At 45.1% G+C, this 13,072-nt stretch overlaps 1 pseudogene; it reads right to left on the minus strand.

Annotated features, from left to right (window-relative positions):
• Window positions 1-11,030, minus strand: part of LOC119321048 — a 44,404-nt pseudogene extending 33,374 nt beyond the window's left edge.
• Window positions 11,031-13,072: the final 2,042 nt, after the last annotated feature.

The following is a 13,072-nucleotide window of genomic DNA, read 5'->3' on the forward strand; positions in this document are numbered from 1 at the left end:
CTAATTGGGCCTACATGGGCTTTAGTGGGAGAGAGGAGGCGGCCAAGAGGTGGGGTCGCGCCCCCCAAGCCCAATCCGAATTGGGAGGGGGCCAGGACCCCCTTTCCTTCCTCTCCTCTTCCCCTTCCTCCCCCCTTCTATTAGGACTAGGAAAGGGGGAAAACCTACTCCTAGTAGGAGTACGAATCCCCCCATGGGGCGCACCATGATGGTCGGCCGGGCCCCTCCTCCCCACCTTTATATACAGGGGATGGGGGCACCCCATAGACACACAAGTTGATTCTTAGCCGTGTGCGGTGGCCCCCTCCACATATTTCCACCTCGGTCATATTGTCGCGGTGCTTAGGCGAAGCCCTGCGTCGGTAACTTCATCATCACCGTCACCACGCCGTCGTGCTGACAAAACTCTCCCTCGACCTTAGCTGGATCTAGAGTTTGTGGGACGTCACCGAGCTGAACGTGTGTAGATCACGGAGGTGCCGTGCGTTCGGTACTTGGATCGATTGGATCTCGAAGATGTTCGACTACATCAACCGCGTTACTAAACGCTTCCGCTTTCGGTCTATGAGGGTACGTGGACACACTCTCCCCGCTCATTGCTATGCATCTCCTAGATAGATCTTGCGTGATCATATGAATTTTTTTGAAATAATGCGTTCCCCAACACAGAGCAGACGCTCGATGTCATGCTTTCATATGCAGACAACGACGAGCTGGAGGTGCTTCAGTCATGGTAGAAAAAGAGCGGGCGCGTCATTAAGGGGGGGGGGATGGCAGTTCATGAACTTGGCGAGGCGCAACATGGGCGCGAAGCGGAGCGCGGACGTTGGTAGCAAGCGCATATTCCCATCATTAAAACTGAGCTTCTTGAGCTGATCTATGGCAGGGGATCGGAACCACTCGTTAAGCTTGGCTCGGTCTTTGCCATTGGAATGGAACTTTCCCGTGATAAGGCCTTTGATTGGGCCATGGTGACTGCTGAGGATCTAGGAGAACACATCCAAGCTTTGGCGATAGCCATGGCAGAACTCGTGGGCGTCGAGGAGGTCGATAGGGGTGAGGAGCCATAGGGGGCGCCACCACCGGGAAAGGGCGGCTGTCCTCGCCTAATATTTGATTGGGAGGAGGGATATGATGACTATCAACATATCATCGGGGAGGTTGTTGATGAAGTCTAGGCCTGCTGGAGTCGCTTGCGGTTCTTTCTCGACCCACCTCCGCTTGTTGGCAGCCTCGTTCTCCACATCGTCAGCGGCGACGAAAACCTCTGTCTCCATATTCATGTCGTGCACCGGTGCTTCAGCAGCCCCGGTGTTCCCACTCCCTCCAATGGGGGCGCTTCGGCGGCATCCTCATACACTGACGGCTTTAAGGACTCAGAGCGGCGTCGATGATGTGGGCGGAGAGAGAGGATTGTGTGTGTGGCGAGGATGGGCGGTGCGGCCGCTCGGTCACGCCATTAATACAGACCAGCGGGAGCGAGGCGGGCGGCGGTCCAAGGCTGTCTTGCTTCCCGATGAGAACAACTTCTTAATCTCTATGAATGAAATCTATTCTTAATTATTGAATCTTAGTTGAAAAAAATAGATAGTGCTATTGATTTTTTAGCTGCATATTTTGACAAATCGCAGTGTCTCTTGGCTTAGCACCGAAGTCTGGCTTTAATTTACATACCGTAATATCAACCGTTTGCGTTAAAGAGATACACAGATCCTGCGTTGAACAGCTTGCACGCTTCCCGGTGAGCCTGCGCACCGGACTACGCTCGCACGCCTCCCGTTCAGTCAAGCAGTTGTCCGACACCTCCTATAGCCATTAAAACCAAGACACGTGGTGTCACCTGAATGGTTAAGAGAACGCACATGGTTTGAATTATACAAACGTATGAGATATTAAAGTGGCAGCTATTTTTTCAAAATGCCTTTGTTGGCTGTTATTCGAGTGCGCCTTCTCTCAAAATGGACACGGAAAATAACACAACATGTCGGGTGCCATTCCATGATAGCATGCCAAATTTCATGAATTCCAGACGAATTTTGGATTCACTAGAATTTAAAAGCCAGGTATCTCAACGTTTTGCTAGCAATCAACAGTCCCCTGGTGTTTGAAATTCATTCCCATTTCTTGCATGGGACCTAAGCATGCACCCAAGGACACATATATGATTTTCAACCAATTTATATGCACTCGAGCATGTGCATGTATATAAAATTTGAATTGTGCACATAAAATGCCTAGAAAACCCAGTTAATGTATAAAAATGTCCAAACGAACCCCGAAAAATTCCAAAACTTAACACAACACTCCTGTTGTTCTATGTTGCCGCTAGAATTTTTTTGAAAGCAATAAGAGGCAACGGATATTGTTTCGTCCCCAAAGGTGACACGTTCCGTATCGAAACCATCACGCTTGTTGTGAGAAGCTCTGGTTTGTGAGAAGCTTGTAGCCAAACCTGCCCCAAATGGGGCAATTTTTTTACAATGGCATGTTGATGCCGCTCCATGATACCATGCCAAGTTTCATGAATTTTAGATGAGTTTTGGGTTTACTATAATTTAAAAGCCAGGTATCTCAACATTTTGCCGGCAATCAACAGTCCCCTGGCGTTTGAAATTCATTTCCATTTCTTGCATGGGACCTAAGCATGCACCCAAGGACACATATTTGTTTTTTCAACCAATTTATATGCACTGGAGCATGTGCATGCATTTCAAATTTGATTTATGCACATAAAATGCCTAGAAAACCCAGTTAATGTATAAAAATGTCCAACGAACCCCAAAAATTCTAAAACTTAACACAACACTCCCGTTGTTCTATGTTGGCACTAGAAAATTTTTGAAAGCAAATAGAGGCAACATATATAGTTTCTTCCCCAAAGGTGGCACGTTCCATACCGAAACCATTAGGCTTGTTGTGAGAAGCTCTGGTTTGTGAGAAGCTTATACCCAAACCTGCCCCAAATGGGACAAATTTTTACCACGGCATGTTGATGCCGCTCTATGATACCATGCCACGTTTCATGAATTTCAGACGAGTTTTGGATTTACTAGAATTTAAAAACCAGGTATCTCAACGTTTTGCCAGCAATCAACAGTGCCCTAGTGTTTGTAATTCATTCCCATTTTTTGCATGGGACCTAAGCATGCACCCTAGGACACATGTTTTATTTTTCAACCAATTTATATGCACTCGAGCATGTGCATGTATTTCAAATTTGAATTATGCACATAAAATGCATAGAAAACCCAGTTAATGTATAAAAATGTCCAAACAAACCCCGAAAAATTCCAAAACTTAACACAACACTCCTATTGTTCTATATTGGCACTAGAATTTTTTTTTAAAGCAATAAGAGGCAACGGATTCATATCGTCCCCAAAGGTGGAACGTTCACTACCGAAACCATCAGGCTTGTTGTGAGAAGCTCTGGTTTGTGAGAAGCTTATACCCAAACCTGCCCCAAATGGGGCAAATTTTTTCCAACAACATGTTGATGCCGCTCCATGATACCATGCCAAGTTTCATGAATTTCAGATGAGTTTTGGATTTACTAGAATTTAAAAGCCAGGTATCTCAACGTTTTGCCGGCAATCAACAGTCCCCTGATGTTTGAAATTGATTCCCATTTCTTGCATGGGACCTAAGCATGCACCCAAGGACACATATTTGATTTTTCAACCAATTTATATGCACTGGAGCATGTGCATGTATTTGAAATTTGATTTATGCACATAAAATGCCTAGAAAACCTAGTTAATGTATAAAAATGTCCAATGAACCCCGAAAAATTCCAAAACTTAACACAACACTCATGTTGTTCTATGTTGGCACTAGAAAATTTTTGAAAGCAATAAGAGGCAACATATATCGTTTCTTCCCCAAAGGTGGCACGTTCCATACTGAAACCATCAGGCTTGTTGTGAGAAGCTCTGGTTTCTGAGAAGCTTATACCCAAACCTGCCCCAAATGGGACAAATTTTTACCACGGCATGTTGATGCCGCTCCATGATACCATGCCAAGTTTCATGAATTTCAGACGAGTTTTCGATTTACTAGAATTTAAAAACCAGGTATCTCAATGTTTTACGGGCGATCAACAGTGCCCTCGTGTTTGTAATTCATTCCCATTTTTTGCATCAAATCTAAGCATGCACCCAAGGACACATATTTTATTTTTCAACCAATTTATATGCACTGGAGCATGTGCATGTATTTCAAATTTGAATTATGCACATAAAATGCCTAGAAAACCCAGCTAATGTATAAAAATGTCCAAACGAACCCCGAAAAATTCCAAAACTTAACACAACGCTCCTGTTGTTCTATGTTGGCACTTGAAACTTTTGAAAGCAATAAGAGGCAACAGATATCGTTTTGTCCCCAAAGGTGGTACGTTCCGTACCGAAACCATCAGGCTTGTTGTGAGAAGCTCTGGTTTGTGAGAAGCTTATACCCAAACCTGCCCCAAATGGGACAAATTTTTTACCACGGCATGTTGATGCCGCTCCATGATACCATGTCAAGTTTCATGAATTTCAGACGAGTTCTGGATTTACTAGAATTTAAAAACCATGCATCTCAATGTTTTGCCGGTAATTAACAGTGCCCTGGTGTTTGAAATTCATTCCCATCTCTTGCATGGGACCTAAGCATGCACCCAAGGACACAGATTTGATTTTTCAACCAATTTATATGCACTGGAGCATGTGTATGTATTTCAAATTTGAACTATGCACATAAAATGCCTAGAAAACCCAGTTAATGTAGAAAAATGTACAAACGAACCACGAAAAATTCCAAAATTTAACACAACACTCCTGTTGTTCTATGTTGACACTAGAAAATTTATGAAAGCAATAAGAGGCAAAGGATATTGTTTCGTCCCCAAAGGTGGCACGTTCTGTACCGAAACCATTAGGCTTGTTGCGAGAAGCTCTGGTTTGTGAGAAACTTATACCCAAACCTGCCCCAAATGGGACAAATTGTTTACCACGACATGTTGATGCTGCCCCATGGTACCATGTTAAGTTTCATGAATTTCAGACGAGTTCTGGATTTACTAGAATTTAAAAACTAGGTATCTCAATGTTTTGCCGGCAATCAACAGTGCCCTGGTGTTTGAAATTCATTCCCATTTCTTGCATGGGACCTAAGCATGCAACCAAGGACACATATTTAATTTTTCAACCAATTTATATGTACTGGAGCATGTGCATGTAATTTAAATTTGAATTGTGCACATAAAATGGTTATAAAACCGAGTTAATGTATAGAAATGTCCAAACGAACCACGAAAATTTCCAGAACTTAACACAACACTCATGTTGTTCTATGTTGACACTAGAAATTTTTGAAAGCAATAAGAGGCAACGGATATCATTTCGTCCCCATAGGTGGCATGTTTCGTACCGAAACCATCAGGCTTGTTGTGAGAATCTCTGGTTTTTGAGAAACTTATACCCAAACCTGCCCCGAATGGGACAATTTTTTTACCACGGCATGTTGATGCCGCTCCATGATACCATGCCAAGTTTCATGAATTTCAGACGAGTTCTGGATTTACTAGAATTTAAAAACCAGGTATCTCAATGTTTTGCGAGCAATCAACAATGCCCTGGTGTTTGAAATTCGTTCCCATTTCTTGCATGGGACCTAAGCATGCACCCAAGGACATAGATTTGACTTTCAACCAATTTATATGCACTGGAGCATGTGCATGTATTTCAAATTTGAATTATGCACATAAAATGCTTAGAAAACCGAGTTGATGTATAAAAATGTCAAAATGAACCACGAAAATTTCCAAAATTTAACACAACACGCCTGTTGTTCTATGTTGACACTAGAAATTTTTTGAAAGCAATAAGAGGCAACGGATATTGTTTCATCCCCAGAGGTTGCACGTTCTATACCGAAACCATTAGGCTTGTTGTGAGAAGATCTGGTTTGTGAGAAGCCTATACCCAAACCTGCTCAAATGGGACAAATTTTTTACTACGGCATGTTGATGCTGCTCCATGATACCATGCCAAGTTTCATGAATTTCAGATGAGTTCTAGATTTACTAGAATTTAAAAACCAGGTATCTCAATGTTTTGCTGGCAATCAACAGTTCCCAAGTGTTTGAAATTCATTCCCATTTTTGCATGGGACCTAAGAATGCACCCAAGGACACATATTTGACTTTTCAATCAATTTATATGCACCGGATCATGTGCATGTAGTTTAATTTTGAATTGTGCACCTGAAATGGCTAGAAAACTAGTTTATTGTATTAAATGTCCAAACGAACCCTGAATAATTCCAATTATTTTACGACACACATATAGTTGCATGTTCACTGCAGATAAAAGGTCTAGCAATTCAAACACCATCCATTGCCGCTGTGACCCCATTATGTAATTCAAATCAAGATGAAAAATCAAGTTGATCCCACACAGTTTACTGTCACCAATCGTGTGAGATGTAGTACAAAATATCCTGGAGCACCGTCGGTGTATAGTACGCCTATGGCTTACGCGAGAAGGTGTGTCGGCTACAGTCCATAGCCGGCGTGTCAAGCACACTAGCTCACTTCCCAAATAATCCCGCCTCTGCATCCCTCGCAATCTCGAAAATATTACTGCCTCATAATCTCGAAAATATCTACCGTCTGGAAGGTTTTAATGTTTGATAGAACACGATTATTATGTGCGGACCATGTGTGATGTCTGTTACTCCCGCTCTGCTTCAGTCCCTTGATTAAAATTTTCAGTAGCCCCGGCATTTTACTCCCGCCTCTACATCCCTCGCAATCTCAAAAATATCTGCTCGCCCTTGATCCAGATTTTCAGTAGCCCTGCCTTGTTACTCCCGCCTAGTAAAATTTTCAAATGCCGTGGTATTTCCAAAAACACCACCTTGCCCCCACCCCCGTCCACACACACCACACACTCCCCAAAACCTCCGCTCACACAGACACACACAACCATCGAAACCATTGGTAGGTCGCTGCCATCACCGGCGCCTCCATCCTCAACCTCTGCCTATGTGCCGGGGAGCTCGAGGAGCCAATGGACAAAAAGAGGTTTATCGCGGCCATTTCGCCCGACGCCGGCGAGGTGGCCGCCGAGGTGTCCCCGTCGTCCTCCGCGGGCTCGATCCGCCGTTGCTGGTCCCCCGATCCTCCCGCCGCCGCGCCCCTACGCCGGTTCAAGGACTTCCCCTTCCTCCCTCGGACCCGACAGCCAATGAGGTCCTACCTCGGGGTCCGGCAACGGCGGTGGGGGACGTGGGTCACCCAGATTACAGATTTGGAGACCCACACCCGCCGGTGGCTCGGTAGCTTCCACATGGCCAAGCTCGTGACCATGGAGTACGACCGCTGGCAGGCCCGCTACCACGACACAACGGCTAGGCTCAGTTTCCCCTTAGGCAAGTGTACAGTCGACCTCGTTCTGCCGGAGCCAGGGGTGGTGAGCTCGGCTACGACGTGGGAGGACTGCGAGGCGTGGGAGCGCCTCGAGGCTGAGGCCGCCGACAAGGCCTACATGTAAGAGCTCCGCCGGCAGCACCCGAAGCTCGTGGAGGCGGAGCGGGCGATCTTTGCCGGTGCAGAGGGCGGTGAGGTTATGGCGCTCTCCTCCGATGATGAGGTCGAAGGAGGAAAGGACGGCGACGCAGAGGGCGGCGAGGTTATCATGCTTTTCTCCGATGACAAGGTCAAAGGCGGCGGCGACGGTGGCGTCGAGGTGGGCCCCGAGGACAAGGAGGTCGACGTCGACGAGTGGAGGAGTGCCTTCCCCAACGACCCCGACGATGTCACCGGCCCAGACCCGGCTCACGGCACACCGTACATGACATGGAAGGGTTGGCTCGACCTCTACTTTGACCAAAGTAGTTTATCTTAGTTTAAATTTATGTTTTATGTTAGGCTTTGCAAAACTATCTATGTTTATGTTTGAATGCATGCTACTTTCGGTTGAACCTGCTTTGAACTTGATCAAATTGAAGCTTACAACGTTAAGTTTAGGGGATCGACTAGAAAAGGCCAAAAATTGCTGGAGTATATATATATATATATATATATATATATATATATATATATATCCACTAAGTGTTTTAGTCCTTTAACTTTTAAAGGATCGGCTAGAGATGGCCTTACGACTTGTTTATTTCAGTTCTTCACAATGTGATACTCTATATGGCAACTATTTGCCGTGCAGTTCAATTTCATTAATAACAGTTTCAACAATACCACTATGAATTATGATATTTGGTTGTTGTTAAGGATATTGCAGTTAACATGCCTTTTTCATTTTTTAACAATAACTAGTGTACTTTAGACCTGCACAATACCAGTTTGGATGACTATTTGCTTGTTTTTAAATGATATGCCTGGTGCAGTTAACACACCTTTCCACTTCTTTTTTTGCTTAACTAGCGTGCTTAAGCCTACACACTGAAGCTACCATTTGTAGATTATGTTGTCTACAATGGATATATTTGATTAATGTTTAGCTTGTTGTGCTTAAAATGCCTTTATATGTAGTCATGCAGGACAATATTGAGAACAGTGTTGTTTTCCATCGGGGTTAGTTTCATCGCATTGCTTATATGTACTCACTGTTGAGGATATCGGTAGCTAGTACCATATAGCCTGGGGCTGATAAGGGATTAATCGTCCAATCGAACATTTCACTGAATATATCTGTAACCCATTTATCAGTAGGTTAACTAGGGCCATACTTAATATATCTGAGGCTACATAGCAACATGCATTGTACTGAATGACTAAATATTCAATCTCATGCTACATAGCAACAAGGAAGAGTGTTACCTTAATGTTCTGATGATGTCTAGATATACATGTAATAAAATCTTATATAATGGAATGGAGGGAGTGTTGTACTACATCATTTTTCAATTGTTGTTTAGCTTCTAATATTAACTTGGTGCTTTTAGGTACATATATCATTGCCAAAGTTCCACACTTTGACCCTTTCTGGGGCAATGAGATATTCATGAACCAACATCAAGTGAGAAAACTGACAAAGATTGTTATTAAAATGGGTCCAAAGACGTCGATCAAACTATTTGTTTATACTTTATGCAAGACAACAATGAACTCCAGGATGGTAAGTAAGAACCCTGTAGCCTTCTTTTTACTGCCCGTAATGAGTTGTGTTAGATGACAATGTCTGAATCTTTTTTATTTTGAAGTGGATCTTGAAGCAGTTTACTCAAGATTATCTCTCAAACTACATGATTGGCAGCCGACCATCACAAGGTGTTGGACTAGAGTCCTACATGCCTTCTGCATCACCTTGTTCAGCAACCGGAATGTCTGACGCCTCTTTCTTTATCATCTGTAATAGTACAAGTATAGAACTTTGGTTCATCATTCTTTATTTGGTGCTTATGTAATTCTTAAACATATGTACCTGTGAATCGAATAATGCATTAGTTGTTTGAACCTGATGTATATGAGTAAAGCTATAGCCTACTTCCAAGTTTAAATTAGGTACAATTTTACATAGCAGCAATTAAATTAGGGCGAAATTATGGTGTGCATGTCATTACGGCGCACACGGTTAATAAAGCACAGTGTGTGTGATATACATCATAATCTGACACGGTTCACGGAGAGGAAATGTGTGTAACAATGCACACAGTTGTCGTTTGCAAAGCATGTGTGGTGTCAGACACTATCACATACGGTGCGAGAAAACTAAATGTGTGTGGTTGTCTACCTATCATACACGGTTTATAATCATGAACTGTTTGTGATGTGCCAGGCATCGTAAAACTCCCGTGCCTGGAATCTGCCCGGAACACTGTCATGCCTAGAATCTGCCTGGTTTTAGGTAAAACCAAAAAACTTTGACTGCGATGGCAATGCGAGCACAAACGAGTAGCAAGGATGAAGCGTTTGGGATATTCGAGATATCGGAAATGGTTATATAGGGACAATTGTATGCATCAAGGCTCCCTATCCACGACGTTTTTTGGGTCGTGTGGGAAGGACCCCCCTATTGTCGTCACTCACTAGGCGACGGTTCCAAATGCCATCGCGGAAAGGGGTTAAATACCGTTTGTATAGCACCGACGCGTACCAGTGATAGTTCCTACCAGAGAACTCATTGAGATGGTACCTGGTTTTCCTGAAGGTTGGAAGAATACCCGGTCGACATGCATAGCCAGCATCTCCAAGGTAGAACTTGCCGTCGGGGATGTTGATCCCATCAGGTCGACTCATGCTGTCACTGAGAATGTTAGCATCATGCGATGACCCCTCCCAGCCAGCCAGCACATATGTGAACTTCAGATCAAAGTCAACAGCAGCAAGCACATTCTAGCTTGTGTAGTGCTTCCTCCCCCTGTATGCTGCACACAATGACCTAGAATATCTGGCAGTGACATGAGTACCATCTATTGCCCCAATGCAATCCTGAAAATGGCATCATAAGCCTGTGTTAGTGCTCAACTTGAACAATACAAGCATATCAAGCCATGAAAAAGTGTATATTATCAATTCTCACCTTGAAGTATGGATACCATCTTGGGCTTCCGCGAATGTTGGGTGGAGTCTGGCCAGATGGTCTCCTAATCATCTCTCCTCCAAGCTCCCCACCAGCAAAAAGCACCCACTTGAAGTACCTAGAGATGGTCTCCATTGATCTCCTGAACGTGTTGTGAATGACCCTGAACCTCTGGTTATGACCAACAACATGGAGAAACATGGCCACTTGCTCTTCCACACTGGTTTTGATGTTATCTTGTAGCATACCCCTGCTCCTGAAGGTCTCGACAAGCCTGGCAAATGGTGCTCTTTTCATTCGAAGCATCCACAGAGCCTCAACGTCATTGCAGTTGTAGATGTAGTTCAGATTTTGGATCCTCTCTTGTTCCCGGATAAACATTGGACCATAGCGGGTCAAAGGTCTCCCAGCACGACGAACAGCTCTCTGGTGCATGAACATGACCCATGCCTGAATCACACTTATCAGTGCTACTGCCTGAATTATCAGCCTCATCTGTGCGTCCATAACCTATTCGACATCGACGGCTCGTTCAGTGGGAAATCAATCCTACACCTTGCCTAACGGCCTAACCACTAACCTAACAAAGGGGAGGGGGTGTTGCTTACCGGCATCAGAGACGAGGACGACATAGGGGGAGCCATGGCACAGACAAGGTCAACCAAACGGTGGCCAATAGCAAGGGGAGCACCATATCCGCCGCAAATGCCGCCGCCTCTTCCGCCGCCGCCTCTAGCGCAAACCTGAAATTGCATCCGCCGCCGGTGGTGAGGCGGTAGGGAAGAACGGGGGGTAGGGAAGAAAGTGGCTACGGGTGAGCGAGTAGAAAGGAGGGTGAGGCTAGATTTGGCGACGGGACGGCGTGCCAGATTTCCCATCTTCCGCCATCCCCCCTCGCCCTTGTGTCGCACCCGGCCGTGCGACCTCGCGCCGCACTCAACCTGGCTCGCGAGAAACTGCCAATCCGAGCGTTTCTAGCAAGCCAGGCTCTGGGCTACTTTGAGAAGTGCGCGATGCAGGCCCTACAGTGAAACCAGGCAACCAAACAGGCCTCTTCTCACGCAGGCCTGGTTGGGCTCGATGCGGGTAACCAAACACGCCCTAGGTGGACTAGTAAGCCGGACTCATTCGCTAGCAGCAGGTCTCTAGTTCGAATCTGAGCTCGCGCGACGCATTGTTTTTGCGATTTTTTTCACCGGACAGCTTGCTTTGTTCTACTCAAAATGGGCCAGCCCAGTCGGGCGTGCCCTATGCAAAGGGAGGTCTGTTTGCCGCATAATGCGGTGAATAGGAGCTCCCAATTTTTCCTTAGTGGAATCAGCTAGTGGCGAAGAAAATCCACGACCACCATGGTCACCGTCAGTCTGTGTCGTTTGAGCTAATGAGATCCTGGTCGTGATTAAGCCTTGGTTCTCATCCTCCAGGGACAAGTGCCCTCAACTTCGCCTTGTTGCCGGCGATGGCTCATAGACGGGACCACCAAGCAAGGGTGCTGGCCAAATTTGATGTAACAACAATCCTCGATCCATGGGTCCTCTGATTTTATTTTATAATAAGCATGATGAGATAATGTAGACAATAAAACTATCATCCAGTGAGTATGATAAAGACATCATCGGTTTATCCTTAGTAGCAACAATACAATACTGTTTTGTCCTTATTGTTACTAGGATATAAAACACTTCAAGATTGAACCCACTACCATACACAACTTCCTTTGAAGATCTACGCGTCAAACGTGGCCAAAGAATAATACATAGATCAAAAATAATATATGAATACTTAATTAAGCAGTAAAGAAACCATACGAGATAAAATAAAATTCATGAACGATCCAGTCATAAAGTGATAATTCATCATATATAGACAAACACAACATTGATTACATCATATTGACCCCGATCATGTGAGGCAACTCACGGAAACATTGTATTGACGCATATGGAGATAGGATGTCATTTAGCTACTGTTATGGACCTAAGGTCCTAAACTAAATACTCACACATGGACATGGTGGTAGCAAGATTGATAAAGATGGCTCCAATGATGGATTCCCCCTCTGGCATCACACCAGAATAGGTCTCCATATTGGATCTCCCCGGAACAGGAACTTGCTGTGGCGGAAAAAATCATGAAAAAAGGTACGGAGGTCTCGGAAAATATGTGATTTAGAGGTGAAAGATGAGCAAAAGGCGATGCAGAGGGGCGCCAAACGGCCCCATCAGGCTCTCTTGGGTCGACTGGGACCCTCCGCTCATCGCTATACGGGCGCCTGTCATCGTACTTTCGGGGCACGTACGATCCGCCCCTCGGAGGAGGCATAGGCACTCGATGGCGGTCCTCACGACCGAGCCGATGATCATACTGCTCGTGGTTGCGACCCAAGTAATGCTCTTGGTGGTGCCCACGACCCTCATGCCGTAGAGGCAATCTTGGGCTATGAGCTGACTAGACTGTGTCAGCCACCACAGACCTACTATGGATCCTATTATGAGACTGAAAAATGGTTGTGTTTTGCTCTCCTACTGCCCGGAGCAACGCTGGGATCT

This window comes from Triticum dicoccoides, chromosome 6B (assembly GCF_002162155.2).
Source record: "Triticum dicoccoides isolate Atlit2015 ecotype Zavitan chromosome 6B, WEW_v2.0, whole genome shotgun sequence".
NCBI classification, from domain to species: domain Eukaryota; kingdom Viridiplantae; phylum Streptophyta; class Magnoliopsida; order Poales; family Poaceae; genus Triticum; species Triticum dicoccoides.